This window comes from Pituophis catenifer, unplaced genomic scaffold, assembly GCF_029215685.1.
Source record: "Pituophis catenifer annectens isolate HBS135680 unplaced genomic scaffold, rPitCat1.0.hap2 SCAF_17, whole genome shotgun sequence".
NCBI classification, from domain to species: Eukaryota; Metazoa; Chordata; class Lepidosauria; order Squamata; family Colubridae; genus Pituophis; species Pituophis catenifer.
The window spans coordinates 11062839-11079460 of record NW_027256897.1 but is presented as its reverse complement, the minus strand read 5'-3'; the positions used below and the strand labels follow the sequence as shown (position 1 = coordinate 11079460).

Genomic DNA, 16622 nt, shown 5'->3' with positions numbered 1-16622 from the left:
GACGAGGCCTCGGCCTTCCCATCTTGCTCGCCTCCCTCCCTCCCCTTTCCGGAGATGCCCTCCTGGACTGCAACTCCCAGCATCCCTTGCGCCGAACCTGCATCATCCTGTCTCTTCTATCGGCGACTCAGGCAGCTCCACGGGTCTCGGTTTAGTTTTCCGGAAGTGGAGGCGACGCTCTTTCGCGTAGAAAGGCCGAAGCTCCGCCTGTTCCTGTGGAGAGACCGCCCTAAGCGGTCCTCCTGCCAATCACCGCCGTTTCCAGAACGGCCAATCGGCGTCTTCCTTCCTTTATGTGAGCAAGATGGCGGCTGCGCGTTGCCGAGAGTTGTGAGAGTTCCCGGCGGTGGTGGGCCGAGGGGGTCCCCTTGAATTTTGGGGTCCGGTCTGCTTCCCCCACTCCCCGCATCCAGCAGGCGGCCGTTTTGGGGCTGAGGCTTTCTTCCCATAGGCAAGGGGGGGGGGCTGTGGAGGGGAGGCGGAAACACCATTCCTTCGGAGGGACCGCCCCAAGGAGTCCTGCAGCCAATCGGCGCCGTCCCCAGAGCGACCAATCGGCGTCCTCCATTTTCAGTCACCCAGAGTGCGCCTGCGCGGTGCCGTTTCCCTTTCTGTTCTCGGGCGGAAGTGACACTTGGGGGGATTTTCCCTTTGATCTTTGGGGTCCCTCTTCTCCCCCTCCCCCCCGCATGCAGGCAGGCGGAGGTTGGGGGGCCCTTCTGGGGCTCTGACTCTCCCTCCCTTCCCCCAACCGGGGTCCCTCCCTAGACAAGGCGGGGGGGGTGGAAATATGGGGGGGCACCCAGGCAGGCGGGGCTGAGGGGTCTCCCCTTCCTCCTGGGGGGCTCCAGCCAGGCTCCTCCGTGGCCTCCAGGCAGAGAGACCGAGGGGGCTCCTCCCTGCAGCTCCTGACCCCCTTTTCCCGCTTCCTCCCCCCCCAAAGACCCCCTTGCAAATCTGCAGGGGGAAAATCCCCTCCAGGACCCCCCCCATTAATATGTGGACTCCCTCGGCCTCTGCTGAGCCCCTGAGGTCGAAGCCTCCAGGAAGGAGAACCTTTCCCCCCCCATTGCAGCCCCACCCAGCTCTGCCCCCCTCCCCTTAAATGCGCCGTAGCTGGAGCACCCCCACTGCCTTGGGTTGGTGGGGGGGGGGCTTTTCCTATTTAAATCCTGCGCCCCAAAGGCTGGAGGGGGTCCTGGCCCTGCTCCTCTCTTGCACTGCAGCTTCTCCTTTGCTGGGAGGGGATCCTGATTGAGCAACCCCATAAGTTTTTAAACTTTTATGCCCCACCCTCTTGCCAAAAGCAACTTTTTAAGATTTGACATCATTTTAATGTTCTTGTTTTTGCAGTAAATACCTGGGGTAAGGTGATGCTGGAGCCCAATGAGGTCCTCAAGGTGTTTTTAGGTGTATGTAGGAGTTTCCCCTGTCAGCTAACAGAATAAGAACAGCTGAGCTTGAAGGGCCCTTGGAGGTCTTCTAGTCTGACCCTCTGCTCGTGCAGGAGGCCTTATCCCAAAGGTGCTTTTTCAAGAGGCAACTGGGCTTCATTTGCTTTTCTTTGAAGATGTTTCACTTCTCATCCAACAAGCTTCTTCAGTTCTATAGTACCGAAAAAGCTTCTTGGATGAGAAGTGAAATGCCTTCAAGCTTTCCCCCCATCTCCCGGGCTTTTCCCCAGTTCCCTCTGTAACCCATTGGATCCATCAGTCATCAGAGGAGGATCATTTGAATGGGCCTGCAGAAGGGGGAGAGTGGCATAAGAGAATCTCACAGGCACCAATTCATGATCTGACCTTGACGGGGGATAATAATGGATTCCCCGCCAGATCACATTGCCATTGATCTGGTAAGATTAAACCAGTGTCTGACGACCACTGTTCTGAGTCATTGCTGAGTCGATCTGGGATGGGCCCATGACTGTCGTGATTTCTTAGGTTGTTTCTGAGGCCAGGGGTGGCAAACGGAAGTCCCCCAGGACTATGAGCCTGGAGAGCAGGGCAGATGTACAGTAGTATCCACGCTTAAGAAATAAGGGTCTCCCAACCAGAAACCTGGGGACCGAAGCCCCTGAACGCCAAAAGAGATTCTTGGGTGACCACTGCCACTTACTTCCCATGCCCAGGGGCTCAGCTGGCGCAAAATCCTAAACCTGGATGGACACATCTCTTGACAGGCCTCAGAGATGCATGGCTGGTCAGCTGACTTCTCATCAATAAAGTCTTGGATAATTTGGGATCTTTATTATTGACTGACCTGGGATTCACCAGGAGCAACAGCCAAGCCCTAGGGCCTCGGTGGAAGTGCTCTCCAGTGCCTGGGAGTGAATTCAGGAGGCCGGAATACACCACCCATGTTCCAAGGCTCTCACCTGTCACTTGATGGACAGCAGTAGCAATAGAATATCATTCCCTCTCGCATTGAAAACTTTTTTTAAGCCTAGGCATACAATACAGTTTATGAAAGTGACTTTAGGCAAAGAAAGCTATACTTGGCCAAAAAGCCGCAGGTGGGGACTATGAAGCTGTTTGCCCCGCACCAGCCAGCCCATGTTTTCCGGCCCCCATGGTCCTTGCACCTGCCGAGGAACCACAGCAAGGTCAAAGGAGCGCTTTTGAAGGACCCAACAGCCATCTTTACTGTGGGGGCTGCCAAAGCCGCCTGGGTTTGAGATGGAAGTAGATCAGAGCTGCCAAAGCCTTCTGAGATGGAAATAGATCAGAGCTGCAGGTCCGCCACAGACAGGAAGGGGGCAGCAAAGGACAGGACTTTTTACGCCATCCGCTGACCCTCAGGAGCCCAGCAGCCCAGAGATTCTCAGCCGAAGCCTTTTCTTGGAGTGCCACTCCTAGCCTGCCTTCCTGCCAAGCAGGTGGGACACTGGTTCTCCTCAAATTAGAGCCGCACAACAACCAGCCCAGGTAGTCTGGCCAAGATGCTCTAGAACATGAGGTATGTTGGCCAGTCCTATAAATTTTGATTCGATACACACAACACTACTGACTCCATAGGATCTAACACCCACATTCAGATGTCCTAAGAATAGAATAGAAAAAATGGAATTCTTTATTAGCCAAGTGTGATTGGACACACAAAGAATTTGTCTTTGGTGCATATTCTCTCAAGTGTAAATAATGTCAGGGTTCCGACTGATGCCATTATTAATATAATAATTAATACATTCAAGAGTCATAAGATGCAACACTTATTCATAGGATACCAAATAAGCAATCAAATCACATTAGGAAACAAAACAATATAAATCATAAAGATATGTGTGGTGGTGTTGAGAAAACCTGGCTCCCTGCCACGTAACAGCGGTCCTGCCTGAGCTCGACATTATAGCCGGGGTGGCGGTGGAAACCCCCAGACTTATTGTTATGGGGGATTTTAACCTGCCATCTGCTGGTGAGATGTCGAAGACAGCTCGGGAGTTCATGGCTTCCATGACGGCCATGGGCCTGACCCAGGTAGTTCAAGGCCCCACCCACTTGGGGAATCACACTCTGGACTTGATTTTTGTCTCTGATGAGTGGCTGAATGATCTAAGAATAGGGGATATAGACATCAAGCCCTTGTCATGGTCTGATCATTCTCTCCTTCACATGGACTTTCAAGTCACTTCCACCCACCGCAGGGAGACGGAACCAACCAAATGGTTCCGTCCCAGGTGCCTGATGGACCCCGAAAGGTTCCTGATGGAGCTTGGGCCATTTCCTGAGACTCTGGCTCACGACTCGACTGAGGACCTGGTTGTCGCCTGGGACAGGGCGGCTACTGGGGCCTTGGACCGCGTCGTGCCTTTGCGGCCTCTGACCCGATGCCGATCTCGTCTAGCTCCTTGGTTTTCCGAGGAGCTGAGAGAGATGAAGCGTCGGAAAAGACGCCTGGAGAGTGATTGGAGGACAAGCCGATCTGAATCTGACCGAACACAGGTGAGATCTTATATTAAGACCTACCTAGTGGCGATAAGAGCGGCGAAGTCTAGCTACTTCTCCGCTCTTATTGCATCTGCAGAGAACCGCCCAGCTGCGCTGTTTAGGGTGACCCGCTCCCTACTTCAGGTGGGGGTACGGGAAGATCCCTTAAAGGGTCGAGCTGAGGATTTTGTACAATTCCTGCATGATAAAGTCGCTCAGATTTGGGAAGGCCTGGACTCCGATTGGGTAGATCCAGGGGAGGAGACGGGGGCAGGTCTTGAGAGCGTTATCTGGGAAGAGTTTGACTCTGTGGCTCCTGAGGACGTGGACAGGATTCTGGGCAAGCTTAACGCTGCCACATGTTTATTGGACCCGTGTCCCTCCTGGTTGGTACTGGCCTCCCGGGAGGTTACACGAGGCTGACTCCAGGGGATTATAAATGCTTCTCTGAGTGAGGGTGTCTTTCCCGCCGCCTTGAAAGAGGCGGTTGTGAAGCCCCTCCTCAAGAAGCCTTCCCTGGACCCGGCTATATTATCAAATTATCGTCCAGTCTCCAATCTTCACTTTGTTGCGAAGGTTGTTGAGAGTGTGGTGGTGCGACAACTACCCCGATACCTGGATGAAGTTGTCTATCTGGATCCGTTCCAGTCGGGCTTCAGGTCACGATACAGCACAGAAACGGCATTGGTCGCATTGGTGGATGATCTCTGGAGGGCTCGGGACAGAGGTTGCTCCTCTATCCTGGTCCTATTAGATCTCTCAGCGGCTTTTGATACCATCGACCATGGTATCTTACTGCACCGGCTGGAGGGGTTAGGAATAGGGGGCACCGTGGTTCGGTGGTTCTCCTCCTTCCTCTCTGACCGTTCACAGTTTGTGTTGGCAGGGGGGCAGAGGTCGACCTCGAGGCACCTTATTTGTGGGGTGCCGCAAGGGTCAGTCCTCTCACCCCTTCTGTTCAACATTTATGTAAAACCGCTAGGTGAGATCATCCGTGGTTTTGGGGTGAGTGTTCATCAGTATGCTGATGACACACAGCTATACATCTCCACCCCAGACCACCCCAATGATGCCCTTGCTGTGATGTCCCGTTGCCTGGAGGCCGTGCGGATCTGGATGGGGAGAAACAAGCTCAGACTCAACCCCTCCAAGACCGAGTGGCTGTGGCTTCCGGCGTCCCGGTATAGTCAGCTGGTTCCATCACTGACAATAGGGGATGAGATCTTGCTCCCCACAGAGAGGGCCCGCAACTTGGGTGTCCTCCTGGATTCACGGTTATCTTTAGAAGATCATTTGACGGCCGTGGCCAGAGGTGCCTTTTATCAGGTTCGCCTGATCCGCCAGTTGCGTCCCTTTCTGGATCGGGACGCCTTGCGCACGGTCACTCATGCCCTAGTTACCTCCCGTATGGACTACTGTAATGCTCTCTACATGGGGCTCCCCTTGAAAAGCACCCGGAGGCTCCAACTGGTCCAGAACGTAGCCGTGCGGGTGATTATGGGCGTAGCTCGTTACGCCCATGTAACACCTCTCCTATGCGAGCTGCACTGGCTCCCGGTGGTCTTCCGGGTGCAATTCAAGGTGTTAGTTATCACCTTTAAAGCGCTCCACGGCTTAGGACCTGGGTACCTACGAGACCGTCTTTTGCCACCAATAGCCTCCCACCGACCAGTTCGTTCTCACAGGGAGGGACTACTCAGGGTACCGTCAGTCAAATGATGCCGACTGGCAACTCCCAGGGGGAGGGCCTTCTCTGTGGGGGCTCCAACCCTTTGGAATGAACTGCCCCCGGAGATACGGAATATCCCTGATCTCCGTGCTTTCCGCCGTACCCTCAAGACCCTGATGTTCCAACAGGCAGGGCTAAACACACAAACATACGAATGATTTTTTAAATGTTATCTAATTCTGGGTTTTATTTAATTGACCAAACTAAGTAACAATTTTAATTAGCAATTTTATGATGTTTGTGTGTCTATATTTTTCTTGACTGTACACCGCCTTGAGTCCTACGGGAGAAAGGCGGTATAGAAATATAATAAATAAATAAATAAAATAAATAAATAAATAAAAGCTGGATTTCTGGGGATTTGTCTGTCGTCTTAAGTTCAGCCTTCGTTACTTCCAGGTTGCGTCCAAGTTGGCCTATCAGTTGCCCCCTCTCTGGGGCAATCCTGGTTGCAGCTGAAACCCTTCCTGAAGGAGAATATGGAACCAGAAATTGCCCTCTCATAAAAAGAGATTGTGGCCACAAACCAGAGGCCAAGAATTGTTCCACCTGCTCCAGTCAAACACCATGAGAAATACTGGGCCCAGTTTGAGCCCCTCAAATACTATTTCACAAATTTCCAAGAAGGACGAGATGAATGATTGAATCCACCTCTTGTAGCAAAAAGGGTACCTTTTTATATAAGTAAATTCAAATAATCTCAATTTACCGTCAAACTAGTTAAAACTGACCGAACTAAATGGCCTCCACAAGCTGTTCTTGCACAATGTGTTGGGTGTAGAGTTTGATTTATGACTAACCTTCTAAATAAAACAAAATGGCACAGACAAAATTACTGCATGCAGCCTGTGTTGATTTTAAATCTAGAGTTTGATTCCATTTTCAGAGAAATCATTATGAGGAACTTGGAAAATGCGGTACAAACAGTTATTCTCATTCAGCAATTGTATGAAATGTGCTAACCCTCCTCTTCAGAAAAGTCTCGCAAGGCTGTATTTGGACCTCCACCTCCACTCCTTAAAAGGTCAACTGACCATCTCCTACTTACACCTGCCTCAATCCCTGGGCCCAGATGTACTTCTCCTATGTGCTGAGAATAGTATCTCACAAAGCTTTGTTGGCCTTAAGAGAGTTTAAGGACTTGCATCTCCTTTCTGTTCAAGGAAGTACAACTCTCGAGACGGTTGGCATTTCAAAAGGAAACTCTTGAGAAAGTGATAGCAAGACAAAGAAAGCAGGATCTGAGGATTCCCATGCAATTCCCTCAGATTAAAAGAGATATCTCACCCTCAGTCCGGTGTAGGATAAGCCAATCCGCAGGCGCCAAGTTGTTTTGAGAACTGCAGGCTGAGAAAGCAATAAGTTGTTCTCAGGAGTCCCTTGCTGGAGGCTCATGTCTAACAGATGGCCCTCAATTCAATCCCTCCCCGCTTTCATTCCCAAGAAGGAAAATAAAAGTACAGGATAGGAAAGAAAGAGGTTATACAGCAAGGAATATACCCAGACCACGCCCCTCCCGCGCTAAAATGGCAGCATTCCAATAGTCATCTATGAGAGTCCCTTGTGGCGGTTTCTGCTGGAAGACAAGGGGACCATTGAGAGAATTCAATTGACAAGAGTTTCAGATGTCTAGGGATGGTCTTACATGATATTGATATTTGGACAACCCATATAGATTATATCAAACACCCTAGTGTTAGGTCCTGCCATTTGGAGATGCATTGGGGAGGTGGACAAATGGACAATATGATTGAATGTGATGGGAAATAAGGAGGGGGGAAATGAAAGACGATGAAGAGCAGAGAAACCCGGAATCGGTTTGTACTCTTTGCTTCATTCTGATGGGTCTTTCTTAAGGGACCAGGTTGGGGCAGGTCTGACACCTGGATTCTACCACAGCACATTTGTTTGAATTAGGCACAGAGTTGGCAGATCATTTAGTTTAGTTTAGTTTAGTTTAGTTTAGTTTATTTGATTTGTATACCACCCTACTCCCGAAGGACTCAGGGCGGTGAACAGCCAACAATAAAATACATAAATACGCAAAATTTAAAAAACCCGATAAAATCAAATTAAACTTTTTGGCCCAGACAAATTAAAATACCCCAATAATTTAAAAACAGATTAAAATTTACATATTTAAAAAGGGAAGAGATCAGGCCAAGCCCGCTTGATGGAATAAAAAGGTCTTCACAGCACGGCGGAAGGAGCGCAGATCCGGGATCCTCCGTATCTCCGGGGGGAGCTCATTCCAGATGGTAGGTGCCCCCACAGAGAAGGCTCTCCCCCTAGGGGCCACCAGTCGACACTGTTTGACTGACGGCACCCGGAGGAGTCCCTCTCTATGAGAGCGTACTGGCCGGTGGGAGGCTATTGGTGGTAGTAGGCGGTCCCGTAAATAACCAGGCCCTAAGCCATGGAGCGCTTTAAAGGTGGTAACCAAAACCTTGAAGCGCACCCGGAAGACCACCGGGAGCCAGTGCAGCTCGCGCAGGAGAGGTGTTACATGGGAGCGCCATGTCGCTCCCATTACCACCCGCGCGGCCGCACTCTGCGCCAGTTGGAGCCTCCGGGTGCTCCTCAAGGGGAGCCCCATGTAGAGAGCATTACAATAGTCCAGGCGGGAGGTGACAAGGGCATGAGTGACCGTGCGTAACGAGTCCCGATCCAGAAAGGGACGCAACTGGCGAATCAGGCGGACCTGATAAAAAATCCTCCCGGTCACGGCCGTCAAGTGCTCTTCTAAAGACAGCCGTGAATCCAGGAGGACGCCCAAGTTGCGAGCCCTCTCCGTGGGGGCCAATGATTCGCCCCCAATAGTCAGTGATGGCGTCAACTGGCTATATCGGGACGTCGGAAACCACAGCCACTCGGTCTTGGATGGGTTGAGCCTGAGCCTGTTCCTCCCCATCCAGATCCGTACGGCCTCCAGGCACCGGGACATCACTTCAAGGGCATCGTTGGGGTGATCCGGGGTGGAGATGTACAGCTGGGTGTCATCAGCGTACTGATGGTACTCCACCCCGAAACCACGGATGATCTCGCCCAGCGGCTTCACATAAATGTTGAACAGGAGAGGTGAGAGGACCGACCCTTGCGGCACCCCACATATGAGGGGCCTCGGGGTCGACCTCTGTCCCCCTGTCAACACAGACTGCGACCGGTCAGAGAGAAAGGAGGAGAACCACCGCAACACAGTGCCTCCCACCCCTAACTCTTCCAACCGGTGCAGCATGATACCATGGTCGATGGTATCAAAAGCCGCTGAGAGATCTAACAGGACCAGGACAGAGGAGCACCCCCTGTCCCGAGCCCTCCAGACATCATCAACCAACGCGACCAATGCCGTTTCCGTGCTGTACCCGGGCCTGAAGCCCGACTGGAACGGATCCAGATACGTCGTTTCATCCAGGTGCTGGGGGAGCTGTTGCGCAACCACACTCTCAACAACCTTCGCCACAAAACGAAGGTTGGAGACCGGACGATAATTTACCAACATTGCCGGGTCCAGGGAAGGCTTCTTTTTTTTTTTTTATTGCAAAAGTTTTACAATTACATTTTCACCCCTTTTTTCACCCCCCCACCTCCCTCCCCAAACTTCTCATCCTCCCTAACCCTCCCTAACCCTCCCCCCCCCAGACTTCCCTATTACATACTCATAACTAATAACACTAATATATAAACCTGAACCCATCCCTCCCCCTATATAATTTTTCCTCTTTGTCTCTTTACATTAAAATATTTCTAATACATTATTTTCAAATAAAAGCTATTTGATACTTTCTAGTTTGGTATTTGTTCTGAACATATTCTATCCACCTTTTCCATTCCCATTCATAAGTCTCTTGTGAACAATCTTTTAAATACGCTGAAATCTTCGCCATCTCTGCAAAACTAGCCATCTTCAAAGTCCATTCCTCGATAGTAGGCAAAGCTTCATTCTTCCAATATTTACCTATCAACAATCTTGCTGCTGTTATCATATACAATATTAGATTTATTTCACCCCGTGTAAAACCCTTAACTATACCCAATAAAAACAATTGTGGAGAAAATTGAATTTTTTTCTTCAAAACATTCTGCATGACCCACCAAATTTTTATCCAAAAAGCCTTAACTTTCCTACAGGTCCACCATACATGATAATACGTAGCATCCAAACATTCGCATCTCCAACATTTTGGCTGAACATTAGGGTACATACATGACAACTTTTTAGGATCCAAATGCCATCTATAAAACATTTTATAAAAATTTTCCCTCAAATTCTGCGACTGTGTGAACTTAACATTCTGAACCCAAATTTTTTCCCATGTTTCCAACATCACTGGTTCTTCAAAATTTTGTGCCCACTTAATCATACAATCTTTAACTAATTCAGTTTCTGAGTCCCTTTCTAACAAAACATTATAAAGCCTTTTAATATGCATTGGACCTTTCTCTCTTATATGTCTAACTAATTCTTCCTCATGCAATATAATACCAGTTTTTTGGTCCTCTTTCCATCTCAATTGTAATTGATTATATTGTAACCAGGTTAAATTAATCCCTTCGTCCAACAGTGTCTGCAATGTCTTCAGCTGCCATCTGCCCGCATCTGTAAAAAGAACCTCTTTGTATAAAAACCCCCCGAGTGACATTATATTTGTATTCCACAAGGTATGACCAAGATCCAGCCATAGCGGTATTTTATAATCCCATTTGAGTCGGTGCTTCTTCCAAACTCTCATCAAAGAATCTCTGAGTATATGACTTTTAAATACTTTATCAACTTTATCATCATAAAATAAGTAAGCATGCCATCCAAATTCAAGATCAAAACTTTCTGCATTCAATATTCCAGCCTTCTTATTTCCAAACCAATCACTTGTTAAAGTTAAAGCTGCTGCATCATAATATAACTGTAGGTTTGGGAGTTTAAGACCTCCTCTTTCTGGAACATCTTGCATAATTTTCAATTTCACTCTCGGCTTTTTCTCGTTCCAGACAAACTTATTCACGCCAGACTGCCAGACTTTCAATTGTTTATCACTTTTAAGCACCGGAATCATTTGAAACAAAAACAGAAATCTTGGCAAAATATTCATCTTAACTGCTGCTATTCTTCCAAGTAAAGACAGTTGCAGCTTTTTCCAAGTCTCCATGTCTTTCTGAACCTCTCGCCACAACACCTCATAATTATTTTGAAACAATTTCATATTTGATTCTGCAACCTGAACTCCCAAGATATTTTACCTTAGGTACAATTTCAAAACCTGCCCTCCTTTCAAGCTCATGTTTACGATCTTGTGTCATATTCTCAACTATCATTTTAGTCTTTTTTGAATTCAGTCTAAAACCTGAAACTCTACCATAGTCTTGTATAATGTCGTTCATCAGGATTGTTGATTCCATTGGTTGTGATAGGGTAACAACCAGATCATCTGCAAATGCCTTTATTCTATAATCCTCTTGCCTTATCACTATGCCTTTCAGAATTTTTGAGTCCCGTATTGTATTTAGCAAGACTTCCAATGTTAAAATAAATAAAAGTGGGGACAACGGACATCCCTGTCTTGTTCCTTTTTCAATTTTAAACTCTGTCGTCAAACTTCCATTAATAATAATCTGTGCTTTTTGCTCTTGATAAATTGCTGAGATCGCCTGTATAAATTGGTCCCCAAAGCCCATCTTTTTTAAAGTCTTTAGTAGAAAATTCCAATCCACTCTATCAAAGGCCTTCTCCGCATCCAAAAAAACCAGCACTGCAGAAATCTGTTTATTCTTATCAAGATATTCCAATAAGTCTATTACTTGCCTTACATTATCCTTCATGTATCTGCCCTCAATAAATCCCGCTTGGTCCTCATGAATCACTTTTTGGATTACTGGCATCAACCTGTTGGCTAACACCTTCGCATAAATTTTATAGTCTGTGTTCAAAAGAGATATTGGTCTGTAGTTCTCTGGTTTTTTAGGACCAACTTGTTCCTTTGGTATCAAAGATATATAAGCAGTTGTCCAAGATGGGGGTATTCTACCCCCTTGTTGAATATTGCAAAATAAATCTCTAAGTTGTCCCACCATTTCAGCTTGTAAAGTTTTGTAATACACTGCAGTCAAACCATCCGTGCCAGGAGCTTTGGCTGTTTTTAGCTGCTTAATTGCTGCTATTATCTCCTCCTCTGTTATAGGATAATTCATTCTTTCCTTTTGTTGATCAGTAATTTTTGTAACTCTCTTATCCTTTAAATATTTTTCTATAAGTCCATTCTGCACCTCTTCTTTGGCATATAATTTAGTATAATAATCCACAAAAGCTTCTTTAATTAATTTTTGTTGAAAAATTTCTTTCCCTCCAATGTCAATACTATCAATAGTCCGTATACTTTGTTTTTTCCTCAGTGTGTAAGCCAACCATCTGCCCGGTTTGTTAGCGTTGCAAAATGTATTATGCTTCGCGTATTGTAAACTTGTTGCAACTTGTTCTGCCATAAGCATTTGAAATTGGTCTTTCAAAAGTTTTATAGCGCTTCGTATTCTTTCGTCTGTTGGGTTTTTAATAAGTAACTGTTCTTTATTTTTTATTTCCATTTCCAACTCAGATCTTTTCTTTTGTCGGAACAGTCTATGTTTAGAATTCATGTAGATAAGTACCCCTCTCATATAAGCTTTACTTGCGTCCCAAACAATTTCAATTGGAGTACCTTTATTCAAATTTATTTCAAAAAATTCTTTCAAATGCTTTTTAAGTTCTATTGTATTTTTTTCATATCTAAACAAGTTCTCATTTAATCTCCAAGAACGTCTCTCAACCTTATCCATCTCGATTTCTATCCATACAGGGCTATGGTCCGTCAAAGTTCTTGGAAAAATCTTTGTTCTTTTTGTCTTAACAAGTAGATCATTTGACAACAGGATAAAATCAATCCTAGAAAAGGATCTATGTCTATCGGAAAAGAAAGTGTAATCCAATTCATTTGGATTATGTATTCTCCAAACATCTTTTAGTTCCATATCTTCTTTCATATCAAAAAAGGTCTGCGGTAGTCTAATTCTAGACTTTGCCAAGCTCTTTTTATCTAATTTAGAATCAATTACTCCATTCCAATCTCCCATAAGTAAAATAGATCTATAGTCCCATTGCAATATTTTAGTATGTATCATCTTGTAAAAATAATCCTGTTGTTGGTTGGGAGCATAAATTCCAATCAAAAGAATTTGACCATTTGCAGTGAGCAATTCAATTGCTACAAACCTACCATCTTGATCTACTTCTATAACTTTTGCTGTTAATTTTTTATTTACATAAATAACCACACCATTCTTTTTCTGCGAAGTTGAAGATATATAATGTGCTCCTAATTTTGAGTTTATCAAATATTTTTGATCTTGAGTTGTAATATGCGTTTCTTGTAAACATATTATATCATTATTAAATTGTTTCAAATATGTAAATAATTTCTTCCTTTTCTGTGCTGAATTCAACCCATTAACATTCCAAGATAGACACTTAAGAGTCATCAGCCTGTTTCTGGAGCGCAGAGCAAAATATTTGAAGTTCATCCAAGAGCTTCGATCTTGCTCCTCCCATAGCTCCACTCTCTTGTGGGGTACTCTTAGCTGCCTTCTTGTCTTGTCTTTCCTGTTGTTGTTGTTGCTTTTGTTTAAGTAACTTGGATTGAGCTCTAGTTATACGTTGATCTTTAACTTCAGTCAACTGAATCAAATCCAAAATTGGGGAAGAATCCAACAAGGGCTCACTCAGAAAACCTCCTTCTGCACCTTGCACTTCTAATTCCTGCTTAGACTGTTCTTCCAATTGCCTCTCTTCACTCTCCTTAATCTCCAAAACTGTAGATGTACGTGGAGATGGTGTTCTTTCCTTAAGAATAGTACTATAAAAATGTTGTGCCTTCTCCACGGTATTCAACCGATATCCTTCTCCCTTATATCTAAAAATTATCCCAGCTGGTGCATCCCACCGGAAGGGTATCTGTAAGTCTTTCAATTCCTTAACAAGAAAACCAAATTCCTTTCTAGCTTTCAGCATTTTAGGAGGTAATTCTTTTAGCTCGTTAACTCAAATGCTGGACGCCATATTTTTTCAAATCACTTTCACTCGCTCACTTTCTCTTTGATTTAAAAAAGTCAATAAAGCACTAATACTTGCAATTTTCAGGTTTCTGGATTCAAGTTGATATTTCCGCTATTTGTTAGAATTAGTTCCTCTCACTTTAAAAGTTTGCTGCTATCGGCTTGTTCTGCTAAAGGCAGAATCGTCCCACGCCGCCCGGAGTCTCCGCAGGTTGGAAGGGAGCCGCTCCTGTTTTCACCCCCAGAAGCAATTCCCTGGGGGGGTTACAGGGGCTCAACCTGTACCCTGCTGTCTCTGCTCCTGCAATCTTCGAGATTTCGGAGTTTTCGAGCCGCTCCTCGTTCGCGGGGCGGCTCTACAGGCGGCGGGGCTGGCGGTCTTTAAAAAATCACCGCCGTCGCCGAAGCTCGCAAACCGGAAGTCTCAGGGAAGGCTTCTTGAGGAGAGGCCTCACCACCGCCTCTTTCAAGGCGGCAGGAAAGACACCCTCACCCAGCGAAGCATTTATAATCCCCTGGAACCAGCCTCGTGTCACCTCCCGAGAAGCCAGCACTAACCAGGAGGGACACGGGTCCAATAAACAAGTGGTCGCGTTCAGTCTACCCAGAATCCTGTCCACGTCCTCAGGGGTCACAGGATCAAACTCATCCCAGATAACATTCTCAAGACCTGCCCCAGTCCCTCCCCCTGAGACTATCTAGTCGGAGTCCAGATCTTCCCAAATCTGAGCGATTTTGTCATACAGATATTGAACAAAATCCTCGGCTCTACCCTCCAAGGGGTCCTCCCGCGCTTCCTGGTGGAGCAGGGAGCGGGTCACCCTAAACAGGGCGGATGGGCGATTATCTGATGACGCAATAAGAGCAGCAAAATAGCTACATTTCGCTGCTTTTATCGCCACTAGGTAATTCCTAATATGAGCTCTTACCAGTGTCCGGTCAGATTCAGAAAGACTGGCCCTCCAACTACTCTCTAGGCGTCTTTTCCGGTGCTTCAACTCCCTCAGCTCCTCAGTGAACCAAGGAGCTAAATGAGATCGGCGCCGGGTCAGAGGCCGCAAAGGCACGACCCGATCCAGAGCTCCAGCGGCCGCCCTATCCCAGGCGGCCACTAGGTCTCCAGTCGAGGCGTGTGCCAGAGCCTCAGGGAATGGCCCAAGCTCCATCTGGAACCTATCCGGTTCCATCAGGCGCCTGGGGCGGAACCATCTTACCGGCTCCGCCTCCCTGCAGCGGGGTGTAGCGGTTCGAAGGTCGAGACGAAGGAGAGAGTGATCAGACCATGACAAGGGCTCGGTGACTATATCCCCTATCTCGAGATCACTCAACCACTGTCCAGAGACAAAAACCAGATCCAGCGTGTTTCCCCCCGTGTGGGTAGGGCCATGAATTAACTGGGTCAGGTCCATGGCTGTCATGGAAGCCATGAACTCCCGAGCCACCTCAGATGCCTCACCAATGGACGGCAAGTTGAAATCCCCCATGACCATAAGCCTAGGGGTCTCAACCGCCACCGTGGCGATGACACTGAGTAGCTCGGGCAGGGCTGCTGCCACATAGCAGGGAGCCAGGTATGTGATCAGCAAACCCATCTGAACCCCGTGGCCCCATTTCACAAGGAGGGATTCACAGCCGGCCGTCTGAGGAACAGTGGCCTCCCTCGGTCTCAGACCTTCGTTAATAATAACCGCTACCCCCCCCGCCCCTACCCTGCAACCTCGGCTGATGGAATGCACGGAAACCTGGTGGGCACATTTCAACAAGAGGGACCCCCCCCCTCTTGGCCCAACCAGGTTTCCGTAATACCTGCCAGGTCCGCTCCCCCCTCCTGAACAAGATCACAAATGAGGGGGGCTTTATTTATTACAGACCTGGCATTGCATAACATCAGACGGAGGCCAGGGCCCTGAGGATCTGCGCCACCTGGAAAACGAGTGGAGCTTTGGGGGCCGGAGCGTGCCACCGCTCAAAGACAGCGGGCGTGCGCTCCCCTAACACGATATGGCCCCCTGCTCCCGCCATATCTACTCCTCCCACCCACAGTACTGATGGTAAAAATCTTATCTGGATGAACTTTATCCCCCCTCTTGACCCCGGGCCCCCCACCCCCCATAAAGGCACCTTTAGAGTAATTTAGCAGAGAGGTTTCCCTTAATGAACAAAGGAGGCCAGGACAGACTCAGGTTTCATTTTACACTCCGTACAGTACGAAAAGTACAAAACAGTTGATTGGATGGAAGAAATCCTGCTCAGTTACATCAGAGACAGGGACAGTAAGTTAAACATCCTATCATATTAAGCATAACCATTGAAAAGGGCATTGTATTAAAAGGAGAAGGTTTGCATGGGGAAAGGAATCACATAAAACTGTTCTGAGAAGGTACAATTTCAGCCAGTTGAAATGCCTAGCATGTACAATAGAAAAAGTTCTTTATTTTGAAGTTAGAAAGTTGAGTGGGAAGGGTCTCCAATCTTCAAGACCTCTAGAACCCGATTCCAAGCAAAAACCGCTAGATAACTATTCATACAAGGAGCAGGGAGTAAAGAGAAAGAAGAAGGAAAAAAAGGAAAAACACAGTGAAGTAGAGAGTGATGGAAAGGATGGGAAACCCAGATACAAAGTAGGAGATATAAGAAACATAATCAAGATCCATAAAGGACTCAAATCCTTATATATGAACTCTCAAAGTTTAGGGAAGAAACAGGGTGAAGTTGAAATACTAATACACGAAGGTACATATGATATAGTTGCTATTATTAAAACTCATGGGATGAAACTCATGACTGAGTTGGATGGATTGATTTGTAATTGAGTGAGACACTGGGTGGTCCTTAATAGGAATACATCTACATGGAGGGAAGGAAGCAGTGGGGAACCAGAAGGTTCCGTCTTA

At 47.0% G+C, this 16622-nt stretch overlaps 1 protein-coding gene across 1 annotated transcript in view; it reads right to left on the bottom strand.

Annotated features, from left to right (window-relative positions):
• Positions 1 to 16622, bottom strand: part of LOC139325606 (uncharacterized) — an 84543-nt gene that overhangs the window by 23626 nt on the left and 44295 nt on the right.